The sequence below is a fragment of the Nomascus leucogenys genome, chromosome 11 (assembly GCF_006542625.1).
Source record: "Nomascus leucogenys isolate Asia chromosome 11, Asia_NLE_v1, whole genome shotgun sequence".
Lineage (NCBI taxonomy): Eukaryota > Metazoa > Chordata > Mammalia > Primates > Hylobatidae > Nomascus > Nomascus leucogenys.
The window spans coordinates 68861292-68886261 of NC_044391.1; the positions used below are offsets into that span (position 1 = coordinate 68861292).

General features: G+C 40.9%; 1 long non-coding RNA gene across 1 annotated transcript in view; it reads right to left on the reverse strand.

Annotated features, from left to right (window-relative positions):
• LOC115837270 overlaps window positions 1–22772 on the reverse strand; it is a 334419-nt gene extending 311647 nt beyond the window's left edge. Inside the window, exons 1-2 of the long non-coding RNA XR_004032324.1 lie at window positions 22689–22772; window positions 22498–22605 (exon numbers count right to left, since the gene is read on the reverse strand). This is a non-coding gene — a long non-coding RNA (uncharacterized LOC115837270). The remainder of the gene's footprint in view (window positions 1–22497; window positions 22606–22688) is intronic.
• Window positions 22773–24970: the final 2198 nt, after the last annotated feature.

Consider the following 24970-nt stretch of genomic DNA (forward strand, 5'->3'; position numbering starts at 1 on the left):
TCTCAAAAAAACAAACAAACAAAAAATAGCAGGGCGTGGTGGCTCATGCCTATAATCCCAGCTACTTGGGAGGCTAGGGCAGTAGAATCGCTTGAGCCTGGGAGGCAGAGGTTGCAGTGAGCCGAGATTGTGCCACTGCATTCCAGCCTGGGTAACAGTGTGACTCCATGTCTAAATAAATAAATACACACATACATAAAATAAAAGTTACCTATATGCAATTTTTGAAGCTACACAAAGAAATTGTGACTGGTACAGAGTATACAGGAAGAAGGCAAATAGCCCAAGGACAGAATCTTGGTAGGGGGACCTTTATTTAAAATTGGGAGTTAAAATGTGGATTGAGCTACAAATTAACAAGATATTTCAGATCCAAGGATCTAATCTTGAGAACAAAAACAAAAAAGGTAGGTTCAGTACTCAGAAAACCATCTAATATGAATGCATGGATTCATTGTTTTTTCAACTTTCTACTGCATTCCACATAAAGCTTCGATTACATAGCGTTTGTATCAATGGATGCTGAAAAAAATAACTCAGTCATCAACACATGTGTAATGAATGCCTATATCATTTTCAGAAATGTCTTTATTTTGGAGTTATTCTGTTATTTGTGTTGCTATGGTCACCACTATCACATACCTAATACCTAATACAAAAGCACATGCAGTTATTCTTCATAGGAGGCTGAGCAATGTTCTCTCTGAAATGGTGGAGAAAAGTTTATGCCTCCATCAGAGCATTACTAGGACCACCTAACATCCTATTTTGTGATTCTAAGATTACAAATTGTGTTTTGTTTTCCCTAGAAAATATATTAGATATTTCTTTCACTTTCACCAAAAGATATATCAGTATTAAGGTAATAAAATTAAGCACAATATAATATTAACTTCAGCTTGACTCTTATTTAACCCTCAATTTTCATTATTGTATATTCTTATGTGAATCATGTTTGATTTTTTGATGTGTTTTCTTGTATTTGTAATAAAGTCAAATGTTTATTTGCTAGTTTATATTTTACATGTAGATACTTATCAATTACTTTAGTAACTATAATACAACTCACTATACAATTTATTCACATTTTCTGAAATATTATCCAGAATTTTACATCCTCCTGAAGGGGCCACTGGTCATCACAAACAGAATGAAATAATCCCTTTCTTTATCTTAATGCATTATCCCCACATCAAAATCAAAATCCATTTAATCTTTCTGTTGCATAGAAAACTCCAGAATGTTGCCCCCTCTGTTCTGCAGTGTCCTGGTGGTACCAATATTGTTCACTGATTTTATTACCCCAACTTAATCCTGTATTGCTCAGCAAAAAGAAAAAAACATGCAATTAAAGTGTGCTAGCAGCAATAGGGATATTTTTTCCCAGAAACAAATACTTCGGAAAATAGATTTCAATAGCTTCTAGATTATGGCACTATCATACCATTAGTCAGAAAGATCATTTTCAGTGAAACAGTGTCACAAACCAAAAGAGAGAGAGAGAGAGAGAGATGAAGAAAGCTGGTGACTCAGGAGCACCCAAGCAAGATAACTGAAATCTTCAATCCCCAAAAGATCACGAAAGCCCCAAATACAGTTGTTAATATAAATAACATCATCGTAGGTTGGTATTAAGAAGGTCAGGCCAATTCTCAGCCTAACAAAGAGGATGTGTTCAGGAAAGCATACCAATTATTTTTCCAAATTCCCAGCCCCCAAAAAGTAGCAACAAATTTAGATAATTCCATGCAGATGTAGGCAAATAACTGACTGTCTACTAGACAAGAAGAAACAGCAAGCTATATACTCCAGATGGTTTTTGTTGGCTCATGAAAACATTAGACTGCCAAAGCATCAAGATTATCAGCATTTACTTATTTCAGTTAATAAATCATTTCCCCAGAGCTACTATAAATCCCATAATATTTAAAACTTTTTATGTAGCCATAATTTGATCAAATATCGTTTGCTCTCAAAATTTCCCTGGAGGAGTTTCAGACCAGCCTGGGAAAGATGACGAGACCCCATCTCCCCCAAAAACTAAAAATTAGCCAAGCGTGGTAATGCACACCTCTAGTCCTATCAGGAGGATTCCTTGAGCCCAGGAGTTCTAGGCAGCAGTGAGCTGTGATCATGCCACTTCCCTCCAACTTGGGCTACAGAGCATAACTTTGTCCCTTTTAAAAAATATCCCCTGGGGGAAGGACATAATTTGAGGTTGTTATCTTTTTCAGTTTGAAAAGCAGAAGTAGGACCAATATGTTATTTTCTACAATATATACAAAGTCAGTCATAACAAAATTAGTTACAATAAACCTGTGTTCGATAGATCAATAGGGTAACTATAGTTAAGATTCATATATTGTACATTTTAAAGTAGCTAGAATAGAATAACAATTTAAATATTCCAAGAATAAAGAAAAGACAAACATTTAAGGTGATGGACATCCCAATTACACTGATTTGATTATATAAATGTATCAAATTATCATAGGTACTCCAAAATATGTATATATAATACATATCAATAAAAAAAACAAAAATTTGTTAAAATGAAATACAAGACAATCAATTTTTTAGGTAACTGAAGAATATTTTGCTCCCTAAATAACATACAGAGAAATAATATTGAACTATATATTTTAAGTTATGACTACTAAGTTTATAATATTTGGATAAATTACTGCATGCTACATTGTGCTGTCAAGTGTCTGCCTGTTGCATGGCTACTGTCCTCCAATCCCTACACACATGCATATTCTGGCACAAATCTTGTTTCTTTGGGCTTCTAATATGCTCCTTTCATGTATGTGTCTATGTCATATCAATTATTTCAGCCTCAGGCCCACAACTTCAAAGAACACAAGGGCTGAGAGCCTCTTTTTCTCTCAAATAAGAGATTATGAAAATAATATCTTCCCATATGGTATCTACTGCACCCTTATTCCAACATTTCCAGAATATAATAGGTGTCTGGTGAGGGATTTGGTCCTGCCTTCCTAAGGCAATGAAGTCCACAATCAGGACTTCATATAATGATATTTTCATTGAGAGCTTTTTGTTCAAAGGCAAGCACAGGTGCGACAAAATTGTGAAAGGAACAGATTTGCCTTTCGAAGAGCTAACAGTCATCAGTAATGTGTATAGTCCCACAAATAAAAGCTGGGTGGAGACCAGAAGACCTAGATGTGGTCCTAGACTAGCTGCATTGATTAAGAGTCAGTTCATTTCCCTCGGCTTCATTTTCTTGATCTGTAAAATGAAGGATCTAAATGATATTTAGATATCCACCAGAGACAAGTCTCTCTCATACTGCATTCTACTCCCAAAGTTTTCTAGATTATGAGAAATCCTCTAGACTTTCATATTTTGTTTTGGCTGGCCTTTGATGCCTATATTTCTCCCACTATACCTCTAAATGTAAATGGGTCACCACAAAAAACCTACTAATTTTTGCTTAGGAAACGTTAATTTCATGAACATTCTCTAAATGACTATTTTAATATAATAGAATAAAATAATGGAAGTGTGTAATCCTCTCTGTGAGTGTAAAAACATTATTTTGATTATATGTGTCGATAGAACTGGTCATAGCAATTCCATATATGAAATCATTATGTGTTTTTAACTCTCAACACTATAGAAAATCAGGAAGATACTAGTTCTTCTAGAACTAAAAGGGATCCAGTGTTCTTTCAGAGACTACACAGAAGAGGTTTCGCCCACAGGTTCATCATGACTGGAAAAGGTGGTGAACTCTCCACCTAAAAAACAAATGGACAGCTAATAAAAGGCTCCCTGCTCCCAGGAACCCAGTTGGGCCGGCTACGCCCTCGGTTTTGCAGCAGAGCATTTCACTGAAGCTTGGCACAAGTTCTAGGGTGTCAGCTCCACCTCCAAAATATAATGCATCCAGTGTGAAATAAATATATCCCTGTAGCCAATAAGAATAAACTGCTCTTGGTGGTTTCTATTTTTATTTCATAGTTGTGTTATACCAAAAATCATGTTGTTTTAAAGATCTACTGAGTTAATTAGGACAGGAAAATAGTTAAGATGTTGTTGAAAATGAGGTAATTGTGAATAAATATTGCCCACATTTACAAAAACACAAATATATAAAACATATTTCCAGGCAGCTGCAATATAACATTATGTTTTAAAATAAATATCAACATTAAGCATGTAACTCAACAAATATCTCAAATCAAACTCTCTTACAGAAATATAATAAGATAGTAGAATATCTAAAATTTGAAATACAATACCATCATTAGAGAATGTGGCATATTATATAAATTTTATTCCTTAGCAAATACTCTTATCATTTGTTAGTTTGGTTAAGTAAGAAATTTTCAAGAATATGTTATTTTAGGTATCTTTACTCTTGTATAAATAACCTATAAAAAAGTTTTAAATTACTATAAATTTGTTTTGATCTTGGGATATGTGTGTATACCTATGTGTATGGGGGTACACATAAATACATATATAAAGCTAATATGTAAAAACCATATAGATTATTTGATTATTTCAATATAATTAATATTCATACTTTACGATGTAAAGTGATAAAAACTTTTTTCTTGTACATTAGTTAATTAAGGTCATACTCAAATTTACAAAATAAGATTTGTTGATGTTTAAAACAACAAATAATTACAGATAAACTTTTCCTTTGGGGAAAAAAATTTATAATTAACTCCTCATCCTCTTCCCTAAGCATACCAGGATACTAAAACTTGCCTGAAATATTATTTGAGTCCACCAATTAAATAATTATGTGCAATTTTTACAATCTGACCAAACACAAATCAAAGCCCATACATATTTAGCAAACTTTGTTATCTACATCATTTTTATGCCAGTGGCTGTACTATGATTTTGTCTTAAAATCTTCATAAGAAAGAGAGGATATCTGAGAAAAAAAAAAAAAAGTATATTTAAGAAGTAGGGAAAAAAACTAGTTTTATAGGTCTTTTTACTTATTAGAAAGTCATCTACATAAATAATCAAATAATGGTTTACTCACTTGTTTGAATATATAACCATAATAATATAGGGAAAGAGGGAAAGTAGTTCAAGTATTAGACCATAAAGCAATTCAGAAGTATTTAACTGATGGCAACAGAAAAAATATTTAAAACTAGTATAATTCTAGGAATAGGCCATTTCTTTGAGATGAATATATCTTAATTTCATAAATGATGATCAAAGGTGGAATAAAAAATTCATCAGGGTGAAGATTGTCAGCAATTCCTCGTAAGAATTCGGAATGATTTGAGTAAACAGGAAAAGGAATACAGAGACATTTAGGGGACAGTGATGGGCAATCAATGCAAATGTTTTTTACTTTGTAGACTCAAACTACATAAACAGCTCCTGCCAGTTCTTATAAAATCCTACATGTTAATTAAATGTGAGATTAGAACCATTTTTCCCATTTTAATTCTTACTCTAGAGGAAACACATATTACAGAGCCTTGTACTCACCTTTTGCAGATTTTACAAGTCCTGGGCACCTTGTCAGGGGCTACCCAAGGTTGCCTATGCCTTCAGCCAGGTAAGATTTTAAGAATTAACACTTTCTAAAATCACATACTCAGCTGATAGTTTATGTGGCCCTCATTTTCTGTGTTTCTCTGTATCTACCCTGCTCTTCCTACACTCCAATCTTTTTCATATTTGTATTTATAATATATCTTTGGGGTATAATGTTGTTTGTCTATATGTCTGTATACGCACAAGGGATTATCTGTATGCATGTGTATAGGAAAATGGTCACTGAAAATGGCAGAGTTCACTTAATTGTGGGATTCATAATCCATTACTCAAAGCATCTTGACTATTTTCACTGAAACACATGTGCTGATAACTAACTTTCCTGGAGAAAGAATGCCATTTAGGAACTTTGATCTCAGGAACTCACTTCAGAAGCATTTTACCTTTGCCAGCCCTTCACCCCATTTCTATCTCTGCTTCTAATACACTGGTTGCCTTCAGCTCCATGAATAAATAAATATACATAAGCCCTCTGGAGAAATGTTTGTGTACACCTTTAGCTAGTGTCCTATGGAGTTTTTTAAGCTGGAGGGGATCAACTAATTGAATAGCGATGCATCTATTTTTTTATAGAAAATATTTCTAACAATCTATAAGGACCTTTAGTTTTCTGTTCTAATACTAAATCCACTTCACCCTCAGGTCCTGTAAATTTCAAAGCCCATATATTTTCTTCCAAAATTACTTTAATAGAAGGCTAGTATATTGTGAATTTTATCAAGGTGAGAAAATATTTAAAGAGACTTAATGAGCCAATAGTGTGTTTTTCAATCATTTTATTACACAGCTTGCATATGAACTCTTGAGGTTTGAAGGTAATTACATTTTTTCCCAATAACATGATCCAAATATATGACTGCTAATCTTGAAAATACAATTTCAGTCCTAGCCAAATTAAAACAAATGGAAATAAATCAAAATCAACTCTTTGATTTTGAATAGGGAATCTACCCGTGAGGAGAACATCATAAATAACTGTTGCTGGATGATCAGCAGAGTGGTCCTCAGCAAACTGATAAGAGAGGACACTCTGTTTAAAATTCCTAGCTTGCTTGCTTTTCTTTCTTTCTTTCTCTCTCTCTCTCTTTCTTTTCTTTCTTTCTCTCTCTCTCTCTCTTTCTTTTCTTTCTTTCTTTCTCTCTCTCTCTCTCTCTTTCTTTCTTTCTGCTTAGAAAATTACGTACGAGATGAATTTAATTGAATCCTCATTTGGAATATTAACCTAATTCATTTAAGGATTATAGAGATCTTTACATTTTCTCGTGTATTCCCAAACTTTGAGAACCTGTTTGATTACGATGATTTACTGTAACACTATTGAAACACACAGATGGCACTAATTTTCCAAAACTTTCTGTCTCTTCGAGGCACCCCGATAGCAGCGGAAGCTTTTCCAAGCAATTCCCTGCGGACATCTCAAGTTTTTGCCTGAAGTGCAAACGAGTCACAACTATGAATCTTGGCAAAGTAACTTTGTTTCGACTCTTGGGGTTGTGGGGAACCCCTGTGTGTCCCTCTTTTCCCTCCCCCAACCCTTTCTCTAAAATCTTGACATCTACTGGGAGGAAAAGTAGGTTAATTAGGCAGGAGTCTCTGGCTCGGCCCCCAGCGGCGGTTTTCAGGTGGCTGAGAGCCCCGCCGCCTTCCGAGAGCGAGTGATGAAAAGGGGAGGGAGGCCGCGCCGGGCGGGCCGGCCGCTCACAATGGAGCAATTATTTGTCTAAAGTTCCATCCTCTGCGGAGCTCCTTGCATAATTCAAACGTAATTAGGCAGACGGTGTTCCTTTTAAAGGCGTGACTTTGGGGGGTAGGAGGGATGCTTATTTACTTTGGGGCTTCTCTAGGATATCAGCTCCCGGATGAGCTGAAAAAATGATTACAGGCAGATTTGCACCATCTGCGTGGAGAGTTCAAAAAGTTTGTTCTCTTGCAGATCGAAACCTTTTCAACTTTTATCTCTCTTACCCGCTCCTTATCTGCAACCTGATGTCATAGACTCTCATTCAAAGACTGTTAGCTGAAAAAAAAAAAAAAAAAAAATCCTCTCGGGACTGTGCTCACATGCCTAACAGTCCCAATGCTCGCCCTCGCCTTGAATTTTATTCCCGTCATTCAACTACCATTATTTCCTGGTGGCCAGGACTAGGTCTGAGTCACGCCTTCTGCTCAGGTCTGGAGCTGGGTCGCAGAATCTCCGCCAATTTGGAGATTGGCCCTAAAAAGTCTCCATGCAGCGGGAAAGTTTGGGAGCAGAATCAAACTAAAAAAAGAAAAAAAGAAACAAGCAAACAAACAAAAAAACAGCTTTGAGGTGAAGGGTTAGGCTTGCCTGGTTGGGAGAAGATTGGAGTGTTCTGTTTGTTTACCTATTTTATACGATTTTCTTATTTATATGGAGGTAGTGGAGGCGATGCCAGAGCGATGATCAAGAGAAGGGTTTAGAAATGGCACTACTAAGAAGATGCTTGTTTTTGCCTCAGTCAGCTACGGATGGAGCTCAAAAGGTTTCACTCAGCATCGTCCAAAATCGATTGTAAATACACACTCTAAATACATATACACGTACCTCTAGATACATATTTAGCCTAGGACATATCACCTAATATATATTACACATCTGATATATTTATTGCCATACATTTGTATGTTCTTATAAATAGCATATACCACTTAATATTTATATATCATTTTATGTACTCTTGTAATACATAAAAATAAAATGAAAACTCTATCAAGGTACTCCAAATACAGAGATACATATTAGTTATGGGAATATGTTAGGCAATGAATATTAAATTTTAGGATCTGCTTGGATGCTGAATTTCATGCCCTTTCACAAGTTGTTTAAAAGCCTGTGGCCTCTCACCGGGAACCCAGCATATACATTCATCTCTTTCTTCCTTAAAAGCTCTAGCACTACCTGTCACTTCCAGAGCAATGTAAACAAAGTTCTTGTTCAAACTATAGCCCCTAAGCCAATCGATGAAACTCGTATTTTAGAGGAAGACTGCGACAGCTTAGGCCACCGGAAAATGACCCAGAAGTTCAACTTCTGCGCTCTCCGGGGAGGCTGGGTCCGAGCTCCCACTCAAAAAAGTCTTAAATCCGTTCGGGAAGATCATCTCGCACTGAGGCCATTTGACCTGGTGATACCAGGTTGTTAGTAACGCTTGATGTTTGGGGAGTTCGGCATATTTGACTCTCCCTGCGGCTCCTCCTCCTAGCCCACCCCCAGCCCCCAGATCTGGGCCCCTTGGAAACACTCTGGCCTCCGCAGAAGATTCTGAAGAAAATGCAAAAGGAGAACTAATATTATTTTCCTATTATTCGATTTGCGTTCTCTGGGTTCTTAATTCCCGCCTTTCCTAGGTGCTATTCTGCGCCAAAAAGAGTTAGGTTTTGCCAAACACTCCCACATCCAGGATTCTTGACCACACAGAGGGATTTAGAAAGCAGAAAACTCGTTAATTTTGAGCGACTTTTTGGAAAAGAAGTTGGGTGGAAAGGGGACGGGTGCTGCACTAGGAAGATTCAAGAATGGACCTGCCTTGCCCCGATGCAATCGGCTCCCTAGGATGGGATGGGGGGTAGAGGATTGCATTTCTTTAACCCAGATCCACGTGCCTCCCCACCTGCCCCGGCGCTGGGCGGCTGATATTGTGCGAGTTCCTGAGCTGTATTGAGAACATATCCTAATGTCTATAGAAACTTGGTGGAAAGAATCTGATGAATGTGTCTAATTGGTTTAACTTGCCATCTATTCACAAGAAGTAAAGGTCCATCATTAGGCTTAATTGAGTTTTTTTTTTTTTTAAGTCGCTGCCTTTAATGATCATAGAAGCAGCTAAGTCCAACACCAGCATTTGCGTCATTTTAATTACCCTGTTTATTTGTTGCGGATATGGCAAAGTTATCCAATATTTCCCCACATCCCTTCCAACTAAAAGGGGAGCTCAGCAAGCTGGGCAGTCCTGCTTCCAACCCAGAGAGGGCGAGGGTAGCGTTTGGAATTTTGAGACTGGGCTGTCTGGCGCGGCTTCCAATTCCAGTCTTTTCCGCCAGGCGCGGCTGCAGTTTAGACCGCGGCAGTGGTCTAAATTCTTCGCCCAAGGAACCACAGCCTAAAGAACGATTTGCCATCGGATTTGTCCTCGGCAAATGTCTCACCAAGCTGTAGGTGGATGGATAGATAGATACATGATAGGTAGATCGATCGATAGATAGATAGAGAGGTAGACAGATCCTCGAAGCTTGCTGATAAATGTTCTGGAAAGAGCTGCTTAAAAGCTTCTACACAACCTTGTTTGGGTGACCTCGTCCCCAGGTAACCTGCTCACGGGATTCTACACTCACTGACACAAATAACGCTCTTGCCAAGTTCCCTCCCCAGCTGGCCAAAACCTGAGGCTCCCCCATTCATTCAAGAATTTCTTTTTAATAAACTTACTGGTAGGTAGTTGGTTCACAGTTGCCCAGCCCACTCCCTGCAGCAAATCACACACAAGAGCAAGCAGGCAATTGGAACCACTGTCAGAGTGCTTGAAAATCATCCATTCTTCACATTAATTAAGCTTTGACAATTGAAGTTTCTATGGATTGGGACCTCAAAACTTCTGTCTCACTCGAATAGCAGGAACTTAGTAGCGTCTGCTACTCAAAATGTTAGCCCTCACTTCACCCTGGCTATTCTGTTGTTTTTTAAAAAATTAAAAATGATTCGACCTCTTGAGCATTTTTGCACAGGGGGCGGGAGTTTGAATTTTGAAACCTTTGTCAGAATCAAGTCTCTTATTCAGGTGGGATCTGTGGATTTACTTTTTTCAGCAGCAACACCCTGATAGCATTTTAAATTTTTGGTATGATTTTTATCTCCCACCTTTCTAAATTTAGGAGTTCACTGCATAAGGTAAATCAGAGAGAAGCCACCTAAGCCAAATGACTGGTTTCATTCTGCAATGTTTGGCAGAGACTTGTAGATCAAAATGAAATCTTAAAAGTTTCTTTCTTTTTTCTTAAAAAAGATAACAACAGAATTCATGCAAATGCCAACAGGAGAGCAGCTAACAAATTATCTTTCAGAGCAAGGAGACAAGTGGCTATTTGGCAGGTTCCATTAGCCACAGCTCTGTACTTGGGCACAGATCTGCATTGAAGCTGCTCAGGCTTGGCTCACTGAGGATGTGAAATGCCCTGTTGACTATGGGCTCAATGAGGGCCTAAATGGCCAGCTATAGGCAGCTGGTCCTAGCCTCCAACTTGGCTCCTTTAGCCATAATCCTGAGAAGTGTGCCCCAAAACCCCTATGAAGTGGGAGCCACAGAGTCTGGAGCATGCATTTGGGCGAGGAAGCGTCTGGAAGGTGTAAAAGGTCTCACCTCAGGAGCCACTCCGGCACCCCATAGCCTGCTAGCTACTCTGTGAATTTCAGCTTATCCACAGAACTCCAGGATGCAAGTCATTTCACCCCAGTGAGTCCTGGCTCTGCGGTACAGGTCGAAGTTGCTGGTCATTCTCAAAGAGTCTGAGTCAGACAAAAGCAGCCTGAAACTCGGGCCTCAACTTCACCACAGCCCCTTCACATTGCTTCCAGTGCGCTAACCTTGCTGGGAGGGGAATGTGGGAGGGGAGGTAAGAGCGGGTGCAGGAGGAGAGAACTGGCAACAAGTGTTTGAATTGCAAGTTTCATCCTTAGGAGAAATACCAGAAGTAAAGAGCCTCCCAGGTGGTTGAATCCTTGGGGGCATTTCTGTAGGTCCCCCTGGGTGAGCCATCAAGACCCAGGACTATGCCACCCCAACCCCTTGGCTCAGGAAAAGCATTGCCTCGTCCCTGTTCCTACTCCTCTGTCATCGGACACACTCACTAACTTCTCTAAGACATACAATTTGGGACAAAAAAAATCTGGTTAACAAAATCATTCAGTATCATTCTTGCTATCAGTTTTATTTCGATTTCCAACCCTCCTGTTATTTTGTCCTGTGCTTCTGTTCTTTCCACCTCCATTGGGAAGGGAGGTCTTTTTCCCTTTCTCCTCCTCCCCCCAGGTGCTGGAGTTTTTACACCGGTGCTTTGTTACTTAAGGAGAAAAACTGCCTGCATGGTGCAGGATGCTGAAGGGGAGACAGAAAGAGAAGGTCTGGTGGCCTGGGGGCGGCCATGCGTGTAGCCCTCCCCGGTATGTTTTTGTGCACAGAGTTGGCGCCAGGGCAGCGCCCCAGACCCCAGTCCTGGCTGGACAATAGATGACCGGACAGCTGCGGCCGCTACAAAGGAGCCCCTCGACCGCGTCGCTGTTTACTTAGTGTCGGGTCAGACCCCAGGGCTGCTTGCGGCCAGTACAGATGCTGATTCCACCCTGGGAACAGGCTTTCTGTCCTCCGTTCGCCGCGCTAGCCCGCACGTGTTTGCAAACAACTTAACTGACTTCTCGAATATTCATCTGCTGACGCTGGCTTTAGGGAAATTTGAGGGGGGAGACTTGCTGGGCAAAGACCTGAGGCCTCCGGAGGTTTGGCTCCCCACACGCAGGTCCCGTCCGCCTCGCTGATTATCTTTTCTTCTTTCCAGAGGAAGCGGATAGGCTTCAGCTTTAGAAAATTTATTGTTTTAATTTGCCAGCCATAAGTAGGGTCAGAAAGAAGCCGGACAACAGGCCTACAAGCCGCCCCGCAGACGCGCACGGGAACAAACACGAACACGCTGTGAGCCAGGCCAGAGAATTATCTTTGTGCACATGGAGAAGACCTTCATCTGGGGCTGCTGCTGGTATATTCCTTTCCGTGCACTTCTACTGACACACCCGGGCATCATGATCCCTAACTCAACTCGACTTTAGGTTTAAAAGGAATTAAAATCACTAGGTAATCACAGTACGAGTCAAAGGTCAATAAAACGCTCAGCTGTTTAAAATAAGCTTTGCCCTCAAACTAGAAGTCACCTAGTCTCTCTTGTCAGTGTCTAAAACACATTTAGAGATTTATTTGTTTCTCAGATGCGCAGATTGAAAGGCTGTCTGGCAAGGAGATGTCTTACTTAACTAGACCACCGCCCCCCAATAGGAATGTCTCCCTCTTTGGGGCCTCTGTCTCAGAAGAGCTGCCAGGAACCCATGTCTGCAAAGACAGCTATTGGGACTGCCCCGAATTCCCCTGATCCAGGGCACTCTGTCCCCCACTCCAGTCCGCATCTGGGCCTAAAGATCCTGCTCTCTCCTCCCCATCCCAGAACTGCCACACACAGCCTTTGATATTGTCCCAAGCTTAATTTGGTAAGGCAAGAAAACAACCTAATACCACTTCTCATCCCCTGATTTCAGAGAATCTAATTTTTCCTAACTGCCCCTACAGACTTGAAGGTAGAGGTAGGCTTTTCCACAAGCTCCTTCTATGAGTGGGGCTGGGCTGACACCTGTGCTGAGAATGCCGGAGAAGGTGATTGGAAAACCAACTAGGACAGAGGAAGCTGAGCTCTTGGTGCCCCCCACTCCCTCTTTTATCCTCTTTATGACATTGTTCCCAATGACTGTCTAGTTTAGATATGACGAGACCAGCGCCTCCCTTGAAATGGAAACAGAGGACTGAATAAAGAAGAAAAAAGCACTTTGTAGTCTGCATCGTCCATCTTTAATTCAGAGACGCATCTCTACTCCAGGGAGCTCTGCCTTTGATCTCTTTGATTTTTTTAAGCCAGATCTGTTATGGACTAAAATTCCTAGGTTTTCCATAGAAACATCTCCATTCCTTCGGGATATTGATGTTTTCTTCCTCCTGGGGGTTATGATATGGTAAATCAGATTCAGAAAAGGGACAATGCCAGCATTCATGGGCCTGGGGTGGGGTTTCTCTTGGCATTCTCCCTCCCTCTCTCTCTCATATTCTCTCTTAGTCCCTCTCATTCATACAAATATTTCCTCCCTCCCTCTCTCTCTTTTTCTCCTCTCCTACCTTCCCTCCGCCCTCCTTCCTCCTTTCCTCCTCCTTTCTTTCCCTGCCTTATTTTCTCTCTGTTGTTCTCGGGGGAACCAAAATAGGGGTTGAGATTCTGGTCTCTTCAAGCCTTTCAAGCGCCTTCAACTTTGGCGGCGGCAGCAGCAGGTTGCGTTGCCATGGAGACTGTACTGTATGGCTGCGGCGGCGGCCACGGCGGCCGCAGCTCGAATCCCCTAAACAATGCCGAGCCAAGTGCAGGTTTCTCGCCCTTTTCCGTGCACTTTTCTCTCCTAACGGGGCTAGTGGCCTCGAATGGGAGATGCATCTTGACACGAAAACAATCCCTACCCCTCCTCTACTCCCCTCCCACCCCCGCTTTTCCTTCCTCCCTCCACGTCTTTGATCTATTAAAAAATCAAAAGAACAAAGTCACAGAGGAAAGTTGAGTTTTGTTGTGACTGCCACTGCACAAAATGGAGCTCTTCAGAGTGTGGTGGAACCGAGGTCTGACAATGCTGATCGAGGATTGGTTGTAGCTACAGGTCAAACTGGACAGCTCTATACAAGAGGACACAAATTATAACCAGGCCCGCCAAGGAGCAGCAAGCCTCTCCATCCCAAACTGACTGTAGCTAGGAGATTCTGATGGCCAGAAATGCCTCCAGTCAGGCTCCAAGTGCAACGTGAGTGAGGGCTCTGAAGAGGCCCCCAGGGGAGGAGCCACAAGGACCCAAGGCTAGAATATCTGCTCAATCTTAAATCATTTTACAGAGCCTGTGCGTGGCATTAGACCCCACCCAGATCTAGACAAGCTACAGCTTCCTCCACAGTGCTTGGCGCACAGCAGGTGTTCAATAAATAATCGCTGGTGGTTGTTGCTTCCGCACTGCCAAACCCTCCGCTAGGGGGCGCGAGAGGAGGTTTACCCAGAAAGAAGGGAGTGCGTAGACACTACAACTCAAGAAACAACAGCCACACTGTACCATAAAGGACGGTTAGATAGCTGGAAAAATAATGCCAAAGCAAACAGGTACTGAATTCAGTTTTTCTTTTCCAAAAGGATAGTAACATTAATATTATCATTATGGTCAGATGTCATTTGCCACAACTTATTGCTAGTGAGACCAACACTGAGCCGAAACATACGTGAGCCATTTTCTCAGAACTAAGACACTGTAAGATCCTCAACCTTCAGATGCTCAGAGCGTTTCTTTAGATAATGTATTCAGCATCCACTACTTAAAAATAGTATCAGTCATTATTGAACTGGTTGTGTCTATGTCTAATATGCAGATCACATATTTATAGATTCATTTTGTCACATTGAATATTCTATTTAGACAGCAAAAAAAACACAAGTAGATTTGAATTACATTCATTTTTATTTTAAGTCAATGAGAAACGTGGATACTGCATATTTCAAAAATTTACTCAGTTTGGATTCAACATTTAGTATCCAATTTTTTGGCTACCTTTTCTATATTAAAAATAACCTTGGCCAAAGCTTCTATTTGAAATAAAATAAAAAATACAAAAAGGGATTGTAAAGTAAGAGAAAGAAAAGCAAACTCAACCTGAAAACCTTTAAATTCTGAACAACTGGATTGCGTAGTGTAAAGCCTACCCCAACATTTTCTCAAGGAACTGGTGTGCTGATGATCCCCCAAATATTTTAGTAATGTCCATAAACTTCAGAGGCTGAAGTACAGCAAGCAAAATGTGCTAACAAAGGATAGACGTTTGGCAAGACAAAATTTAAATATTTTTATTTTTAAACCAGGAGAAAAACTATGAATTCACAGAAAATTCTAGTCATTTCTAAAACAAAATTATAGAAGAAACATGTTAATGTAACTGTGTTTTTTTCTAAGCCATGTTTGAACAGCATAATTATTTGTGATGTACAAAGAAAGGAGGAAAAAAATTAGAATGCAGAATTGTTGCTAGGGATTTGCAAACATCATGGAAAAAGTAGCATAAACCCTTGCCAAGATCCCAGAACTCTAATCCCTGGATCCTGATCTCCAAAGGAAGGCTGGAAAATTCTGCCTCTGCCTCAAAGTCTTGAGAAAATGAGACTGAAAACAGTTGACAAAATCAGCTGGGAGAAAAATATATGAATGTTCTTGGCCCAAGTGACCAGGATTAGTATTTAAAATTTATGTTGTTAATTAAATTCAAATATAAAATCAAAGAAAACTTTTGTCTAGCAACGTGACTGCTTATGGTATGTGTTCTCTTACTGGTTAAATGTACCATAGACATATCCATACGCACACACTCAAGAAAGTTCCAGTTTGAAGAACTTTACCTTTTCTCTCTTATGTATTTTTTCCTTCATTTATTTACCTTGGCAGTTACAAATAAATTTAGAAAACTACTCCCTAGACAATTGATAAGGCAGAATGTTAACTGGCCGAAAGTTTCTGGGCCACCTTTTAGCCCTCAGGGAGAATTAAAGGGAGATATCTGTGAGGTCTCCTCACAGGCACATGGAAAGGAAACAGGAAGTAACCATAGTAACCACTACCTAGGCTAGAAAAGGTGATTCTGTAGGGCCTGAGTGCTTCCATCTGTTTTGAATGAAACTTAAATGCAAAGGCAGAAAGCAAGCCTACACACACACACAGATCCCTAGGCTCAAAAACAATAAACCTATACAGAGTGACTGGCACTTTCAGTGACTCAAGACCCAGTCCCCCACAAATTCTAAACATCTTAGCTTCATTTTAAATGGTCAGTGAGAGCTTAGGAAAGGAGATGTCCTAGGTACAGTCTTATTTCTTCCTCCCTTCCTCTCACAGAAAAAGCCCTAACCTTGTAGAATAAATCCATCCTTTCAAAGTACCTTCTCATTTAGGACATTTTTAGGAAACTGTTCCCATCTATCCACTGAGTGTCATTCTCCTCTTGAACCTCTGAGTTCTATGGATCTCCCTGTGTCTTCTCACTGTAAAAATAGAATCACCTCCTCCTGCTGAACATTGCTCAAATCGCCTCAAAATGTGGTCCCAGCATCACCTGGGAACTTATTAGAAATGTGAATTCACATAAACTGTTAAAATGGAGCCAAGCAATTTCTAGTTATGTTTTATTTTGTTTGTTTTTAAACAAACTTTGGGTGATTCTAAACCTTGATCAAATTGGAGAATCTCCAGTTTAAAGAATCTTTCATACCCACTCACCCACTCACCCTGCTAATGGAAATGTTGAATGTAGGAGTTTGTATCCCTGAAGACTGAAGACAAATCTGGAAGGAAAGACAAGGACAAGCCCTCTGAAGCTGAGGGCTGAGAACAGAGCAGTCAATGAGTGGCCCTGGCTTCCCATCGACACATAGCCCAGCACTGGGTCTAGGGGACAACCGTTTAGGTTCCCAGTCCCAGTTTGCTGTGACTACGAGCACTGGTGAGTGAAAAAAGTGAAGGAGAGATAGCCATGTGCTCTTCTCCAAAGGGAACTCCAGACAGGGATATGCTGACACTCTGGTATGGAAGAAAGCTGTGGAAGGAAGAGTCAGAGGGGAAGACACTTGAGGCAAGGTTCTCCAACACAAATAGACTGAGGAGTTCAGATACCACCCAGGAAAAGGCAGGGGGAGGAGACGACTTGTGTGCCTGACTGGGAGTAGGAGTCTGAGGGTGGAGTATGTGTGGAAGGTACACAGGATGTGAATATGGTGGGTGTAAGAGTTGGGAGGAAGGGATGCCTGGAGACATGTTGAAGGATATGAAGGCATGGGGAGGTGACTGATGTGAGTGAGAGAGGTTCTAATTGTGAGGGGGCAAGAAGAGTCTGGGGGCTTTGAGAGAATGTGTGGGAGTGTAGGGTGTGGAGATGAAAAGATTGGAGGTGGCAAAGGGTCTGAGGGAAGTGAGGAGGATGAAGTAGATATGAGGGATTTGTGGGATTCTGTGGAAGTGGAGGATGAGGAGTAGTAGAGGGTTAGAGGGGGAGATGGGTAGAAGAGAATATGAGGGGCTATGAGTGTGAGAAGGTGAGGTTTAAGAAGGGTTGAGGGAGTATGAAAAGGTGAGGTGGTGTGAGACAGTAAAAGAGGGTGGGGGAAGGTGAGAGGAGGGTGGAGTGGGAGAAAGCAAGAGGGCTCCACAGTCTTCCAAGCTACTGATGAAGGGAGTGAAGGGTAAAGGAAATGGGGATCTGACATATGAATGAGAGTCAGGAGCTAAAAACAAAACAAATGAAAAACAAAAACAAAAACAAAACAAACAAACAAACACCATACTTATGGCCCCTTGTTCCCTCACCAGACAGCTTTAGCTAAATCAGAGAATGAGCTGGAGTCCTCCTGAAGCACCTGGTACCTGCCAAATTCTCGCTCCCTGTGGGCATCAACTTCTGTGACTAAATTAAGGGGCTTCTGAAATGTCAGGTGCGAATGAAGTGTGGGAACTTTTCAGGTCTTCAGGCCCTGCACCCCTCTCTAAAGGCTGCAATGCTCCCTCCCCTTTCTTTAACTCTGAATTCACAGTTTTTACACCAAAGAGGATTAAAATGGGGGCCGAGACTTCTCGAAATCCCAGATTTTCCAAGACTGCCCATAGGAAAGATCTCTAAGCATCAAGATCGTAAATCTCACTTGCTTGCCGAAGCTTGGTGTGTCTTCTTCCAAATGCCCCTCTGGAATCCAGTCCCTGAACTATACTGCCTCAGCTTCTGCACTCTCTTTGCCAAGAGCAGGTGATTAGGGCCGGGTGGTGGTAGATGCAATAGGCATTGGAAATCAGAGCACAATTTATTGGTCAGAGGTTGTGAATCAAAACGGGGGACGAGAACTGTATTTCTCTGTACCAAGAAAGCCACCAGAGAATGACTGTCCTCTGAACCCTGACTCTAGCATGGCCTGCCTACTCATAGGCACAGACAAAGGACCTGGAACTGGAATCTCTGGGCTATTCCAAATTAAGTTCAGTACTTGCTAGTTAAATACACATGCCTCCAAAGCATCTCTAAATTTTTACATACAAAGTGGAGTTAAATTAATAGCAAATGAAGGATTTTTAGAACAATACAAGCCTCATCTACATAAATTAGGGGGAAATAACTACCTTGGAAGAAATACAATGCAAACAGGGTACTTCCTCTTTGCTCTATCGGGTACTTCCAAGTCCTATAATCTGACTTTACTTCTTCACTTTAATTTCACTGCATAGTAAAAATGTAAAAACTTCACAGACTATAGCAGGTGTCATTTTATAATCCAGTCAGTAAGAATATTATTTACATAGAAGTTAATGTGTACTAGAGTCATCTAACAAATTTTACAGTTATGGTGTCTTGTAAGTGCAATCATTTTACCTTTAAGAAATATTAATTTTATATGCAAACAATTTTTCAATAGACAGCTATCACATACTCAACTCTTACAAGAGTAAATCAGTTACCTTAATTTTTCAATTCTGAATATACTTATATTTTATAAAATATAAAAATATTTTTCCTCCTTTCTTCCTCATTTAAATTATGTTATTTGTTTGAATAAGAACACTTCTGGCAATTGTGCTGTGTCTTTATTGATATCAGTAAATCACTATATGTTCTCTTGAACACTTCTAGGTAAAACCATTGACAGATTTCACAATATAAACATTTAATGGTATTTTTAGCTCTGGCCAAAAATATGCACAAACTCTATTAATAGAGGTCTGTCAGCAAAAAATGGAACTAACCATCTTTTATCTTCAATTTTAGTTACTATAATTGAATGAATGGAGTAAGTACTTGAATTTTTGATGGATAGAATATATGTGAGATACATTTTATATAATATGCAGATTTCTCTAATGATTTTTAAAAATGTATCTGTTTCAAATTGTGCAAATTTGGAAATTTCTTGAATTCCTAAGCTGCTTTTTGTAACAACTAGATTTAAATCTAAGTCCCTTGTGTTCATCATCATGGATTTTAGATTCTAGGTCCCAATTTATGCATAACCCTGAATAAACTTAACCCATCACAACCCCAGGTACAGGGAAGAAAAGGCTAGAAACATATTGCTGCCTTGCCTACACTATGTCACTATAGGATATCCCAGAGAATAGAACTCTAATATTTGCATTTCTGTGTCTTTAATTCCTAAATTTTCTGAAGATTGTAGGATGTGGTACATAGCAGAGAGAAGAGAACATTTAGAATCATTTTACTTTAAAATAAAACAACTTTGAAAAAACAGTTGTGCATACACTTAATAAAATGGACAAATACCCTCTGAGAATTGAAATATGATATTATGTATATTTAATTGCCCACATTTCTGAACCTAAAGACAAAATGCGCAGACATTTATGTTTTGCATCTACCTTAAAAAAGTGTTTTTGAAGTAGTTCATACTCATCACAGTGTTAAGTAAGTAAGAAATAAGAATAACTTAACAAATTATTTCTGTTAGTTAAGAAATTATTATGGAGATTATTGAAAAATGGAGAGAGTACCCTCAATTTTATTCTAGGTGCTTGTTCTTAAATATATTATTTTTTTCATTCTAAGATTGATGTTTTTACCTTTCTGCTACTTTTGTGCTGTACCTAAAGTCAATGTGGAACATGGCTTTTAAACAAACTTTCTCCTACCCTGAAAGTCTCCATAGCCCAACAGAGAGAAGGCAAATTTTGCCCAGAGATCAAGAAGAAGGAATTCCAAGGGAGAACTGGTGACTCTCCCTCTTCTCCACCTGAATACAGTTCATGGAAACCTGAAAAATACCTCGCGAATGTTTGGAGAAATCATAGTGGCTTTCAGACATTCAAATCTGCATTCCCAGACTGTGGCATGAGTTGGTGCTACCCTCATCTACTGCATCCCTTGGACTGAAAGAAGTAAATACTCCTCTCTTTCAAGGGAATGACAGTTCCTGAAAGAATATTGAAAATACCCTCGTTTTTCTTAATTTGCACTCCCTGTCTTGGTAGTCCTATCTGCCAACAGAATTGAGCCATGGAAATTGGTGAGGTTTTACCATGTTGCAGATAATGAAAGGAATGTGGAAAATTCTGATCTCAGCTAGAAACCACAGTTGAGGAAAGTTCATTTTGCTCCTATGTCAAAGTTCAGGAAAAGGCAGCCCAGTTCTCTAAATAATTTCATATCTGTAGTGAGAAGTTTAAAAGTCTTAAACCAATTATAGATTTTAAAAGTTGCTTTTCTCCTCCTGCTAAAGTATTTGGTTTTACTGGAGGAAGTGTTCAAAGCCATAAAGCTCAGTAATCGGGATAACTTCCCCCCAAGTTTCATGGGGTTTCCAGAGCGCTGAGAGGCTGTTGGATGGCCATGGCTCCTTTAGGAACAATAAATCCTCTGGAGGATTCCAAACCTCCCCATTACCAATTATGCTAATTATTAGTTTCTCACAGCTTTCTCCACTCTCCATCTCTCCTCTTCCTTCATCCACTCCCCATCTTTGTGGAAAAGCCATTTGTAAGAAAACTACATTCATGTGCCCTTTGATCAAACAAGAACCTGTTGACTCCCACAAACATAAACTTCCCTTCGCTATCAGTTATCTTACCGACTTTTTTGGGAAGAAAAAAAAAAAGCCAGAGAGATACATGTATTCCTCATCTAAATGATCTCTCTCCTATTTAACCAGCAACTAGCAATCATCCGACATTAATTTATACAGTTTGTGCAAATACCTAAGCTATTTAAAAGGCTGCTCTGGGTCGTGTGTGGCAGGGAACATCTATCTGGTGAATAGGCAGTGTCACACGGTAGCATGCTCTCTTGTCAAGACCGATTGTGTTTTAGGCAAACATTTGCGCAAACATAAAGGCAAAGGTCAAGGACTGTTCAGTCCCAGTATGTGCTAATTCACCTAGCGAACCAATGGGGCAAAAGTTGCATTTTATATGCTCGCCCCCGCCAGACCCAAAGCAGGAGTCGCTCCTGCTAATGAACAAAATCGCCTCTGATCGGCTCCCTTGTCAATTTCTCTTCGGCTCTCTGGTCCATTTCTCTGGGCTTCCTCAGAAGTACAACTGGTAAAGACGTGTTTGCCAACATCTGTATCAGCTCCGCCCAATTTCTGGGGCAGCACATGCTTATTCCACGTTTCTGGTAGCAGAAAGCTAATAATAATAAAATCTAGCTTACTACAGACGCTTGCAGGTACTCAAATGAAGGATTGCTCATTGCTGGCATCTGAATATCCATGCCATGCAGAAAAACAATATTATTTAAACCTCAGAATCGAATCTCAAAGCCGCAGGTTAGTGGCAGGAAAGTGCACTTGTAACACACGTTTGTGGAAATGTGGTATGCGCGCGCACTGGGAGCCGCGTTTCTTTGGGACACTTCGCTACATTCGGCGAATACAAGGTATCGCTTTCCAGTGAAATACGCCTCCCTCACCAATATATCTACACCATCTCCTACAGATAATGCCTAGTTATTTTTCCAGCCTCTAAAAAAAAAATACAAATGATTTCAAGTGGATGTCAACTTGAGCAACTCGGAAGTGGAATATTTTTAGGGTTAAACAAACGTGCGCACGCACCAACCGGTAGGGTTTACTCTGCATCAATAGTCATTTGGCAAGAACCAATGGCTGAGTTTTTGCAAATCGTCCATTTAAGGGAATAGTTTTTTCCCTTGATAAACCCGAGTCGCAGCTGTGCGCGTCCACAGGCAAGTAGTTTACACGTGCAAAATTCATTCCTGAGTCAGGCGAGCCACAGGCTCAGCTGAGGCGCGGTGCGGCGCTTGCCTGGGGCTAGAGAGTCCACGACTTGTTGCCTCTGAGACCCGAACGCGGCTTTCCAAACCCCGGCCACTCAGAATTTGAGGACCTCTGGGTCTTTGATGACAGGGCTCTAGGAGAAAGCGCCTCCCTGTAGAACACCCACAAAAACAGCAAAGTCGCAGGAGGAAGTCATTCTAGGAGGGAGCTTGGAGTATTCTCTCATTTCTTAAAAACAACAGAAAAACTCCCCACAGTGCATTTTCACTGCCTTCCAAAACCAAGGAGAAAATAGAAGAAAATGTAACTTACCCCGACCTGCCACAATACTACATTTTGAGCGTCCTTTTAACACTTTGAGTCTTCCTTTAGTGTTGCAGCCTTTTCTTTCCTCTTGTCAGAAACCAACTTTCAAACTATCTGCGAAAAATAAAAAATAAATAAATAAAACCAGATATTTTGACATATCTTGCCGGCTAGAATCTGCCTCAAAGACTTCTTACTTCTTTCTCTACCAAAATTTCCTACACACCACCTGGGCAGCTTCACAAGGCTTAAAGTTTGTGTGGTTTGTGTGAGCAAATGTGTGTGTGTGTGCGCGCGCGCGCGTGTGCGGATGTGGGCAGTTAGTTGCTTTTAAAAAGACATCGTTGTCCTTCAGAGTAATAAAAGTGTAGCCCCCATCTTTGGGTGTGGGGATTTTACATGCACTTCTCATTTCAGTTAACTTTTTTCGAGCTGAGAAAAGCTGCTAGCTTACTTTCGGGAGACTTTGCTCGTTATTCATCTGTTTAGTCGCCTCAGAGGCACAAAAGCGGATCTGCGGCGTTATGAAAAATGGCCTGAGCGCGGAGAATGTCACAGTGGTCGGCGTATTATTTTAGCCCTTCTTAAAAAAAAAAAAAAAAACTCAGGGAAAGTTTGCTTTTGATGAATTCAATAAAAGCAAAGCTGCAACGGAAGAGATTTTCAGCTAAAATTATACAGCATGGGGCAGAGCTTAAAACAGCCAGATGGCCAAAGGTAGAGGGACCCTCTCGGTTTCAAACCCCAGATACAGAATTCCACCGGCTGAGTCTCTTAGTTTATTTAATCCCGCGTGTATCTTTTTTGTTTTCTTTCTTTCTTTTTTTTTTTTTCAGTTGATTTCCTAGCTCTTTTCTCCACCTCACTTTTGGTTTCCCACCCTAGAAATTGCTGGTGAAACCCCGTCTTGGGATTTGCAGAAGTCACTTTTCAATTTCCCCTTTGATAATAAAGTTAAACTGTCCAACGCCAGCAGCCTGGAGTGAAGTGAACCCCTGAGGCGGTAGGCGGGTTCATTGCAGGCCACCATTCGGTTCCAGGTTCAAATCCCGCAGCCTTTGACGTCTCAGGCCACCTGTGGCTTTTGAATATAAGGACAAATATATTCATTCCAACCCCTCCCATTCCCCACCACAAATGGGGAAAACTAGAAGAGCCTGGTCACCCTCAACCTTGCCCCCTCATGGATCCTTCCCTCTCCTGTAATCGCAACTGCAGAGCCTTGTATTCCCGGTAAATTCATCAGCACTTCTCCCCATAATTTTCTTAGGAATGAGGGACACACAAACTGAGGTGATCACCGTGGCTTCCCAGACTTTGGAATGGGAATTATGAAGTTAATCTACATCCTATTTGAGCCATTTTCTTGGAGTCGGATGTTGGCAAAGCAGAAAAAAGTGAGGAGGGGGGAGAGCGAGGTAAAGGAATTGGAAGTTTACTTTGAAAGTCTAAAGGAAGATCAAACTTATAGCCTGAAGCCCTTCCTCTGGAAAGGAAGGAAGGAAGGAGAAGAGGTTGGGTGGTGGGGTGGGGGGAGGGGGGCGGTGGGGGGTGAGCATTGGAAACCACCCAGGATCCCACTTTTCAGCGCCAGCCCTGACAGGATTCAGTCTGGTGTGGGAGTTTGGCTGCCACTTCCAAGAAGGCCTCCGAATGAACCCTACCCAAATGTAAACACAGCTCTCCAGGCTTAGGAACGGTGTGGCAAGGGGCACGTTTTCAAAAGGATTTGGCAATTTGAGGATCCTCAGCCCAGAAGACCACTCCTCCCCAATCACCCACTGGCAAGGATTTGGGGGTATCGTGGGAGTGAGGGCCAGAGAGATCCTGCAGGTTGAAGGTTAACACTGGGATGATACTGGCTTCAAAGAACCTGCAGTAATGAAAGGGGAGGCAATCACTCTGAACTGGATTTTCTGAGCCCCAGCCTTTCTACAGAGGACAGGCAGTCCAAGAAAAGAAAACAGTGGACCCTTTGGCAGTGCACTGCTCCAAGTGCCTGCTCTGCCACTTTCAGGCTGAGTGACCCCAGCAAAGTTTTTTAACCACTACCTCAACCCTCCATTTTCTCGTCTGTAAAATAGTCATGAAATAAAATCTGTTTCAAATCAATTTTTTGTTTGTTTTAAACAGGACTGTGAGTACAAAGCATTTCCAGCAAATCCACAGTAAATACTGGTGTATTGTGGGTGTTGCCATTGTTGTTGTTTTGATTATAAATGCTGAAGTAGATTTTGCTACGATACTACCACAAAGTATAGATTCCCAACGAGCGGTTCCTCGGACCCATGCCCTCACTCTTACTAGCTCTGAAGATTGAAAAGTGTCCAGGTTTGGACACCGAGAGCCCTTCCTGCACCTCTACCATTCTGGAATCAAACTCACAAGGTAAGAGCCTCTCCCTGACTGGGATCAAGCCCGCAAGCTGAGAGGCTCTCCCTGATCGTGTGAGCCGCGACCCAGTCGGGGTCTGGACAAC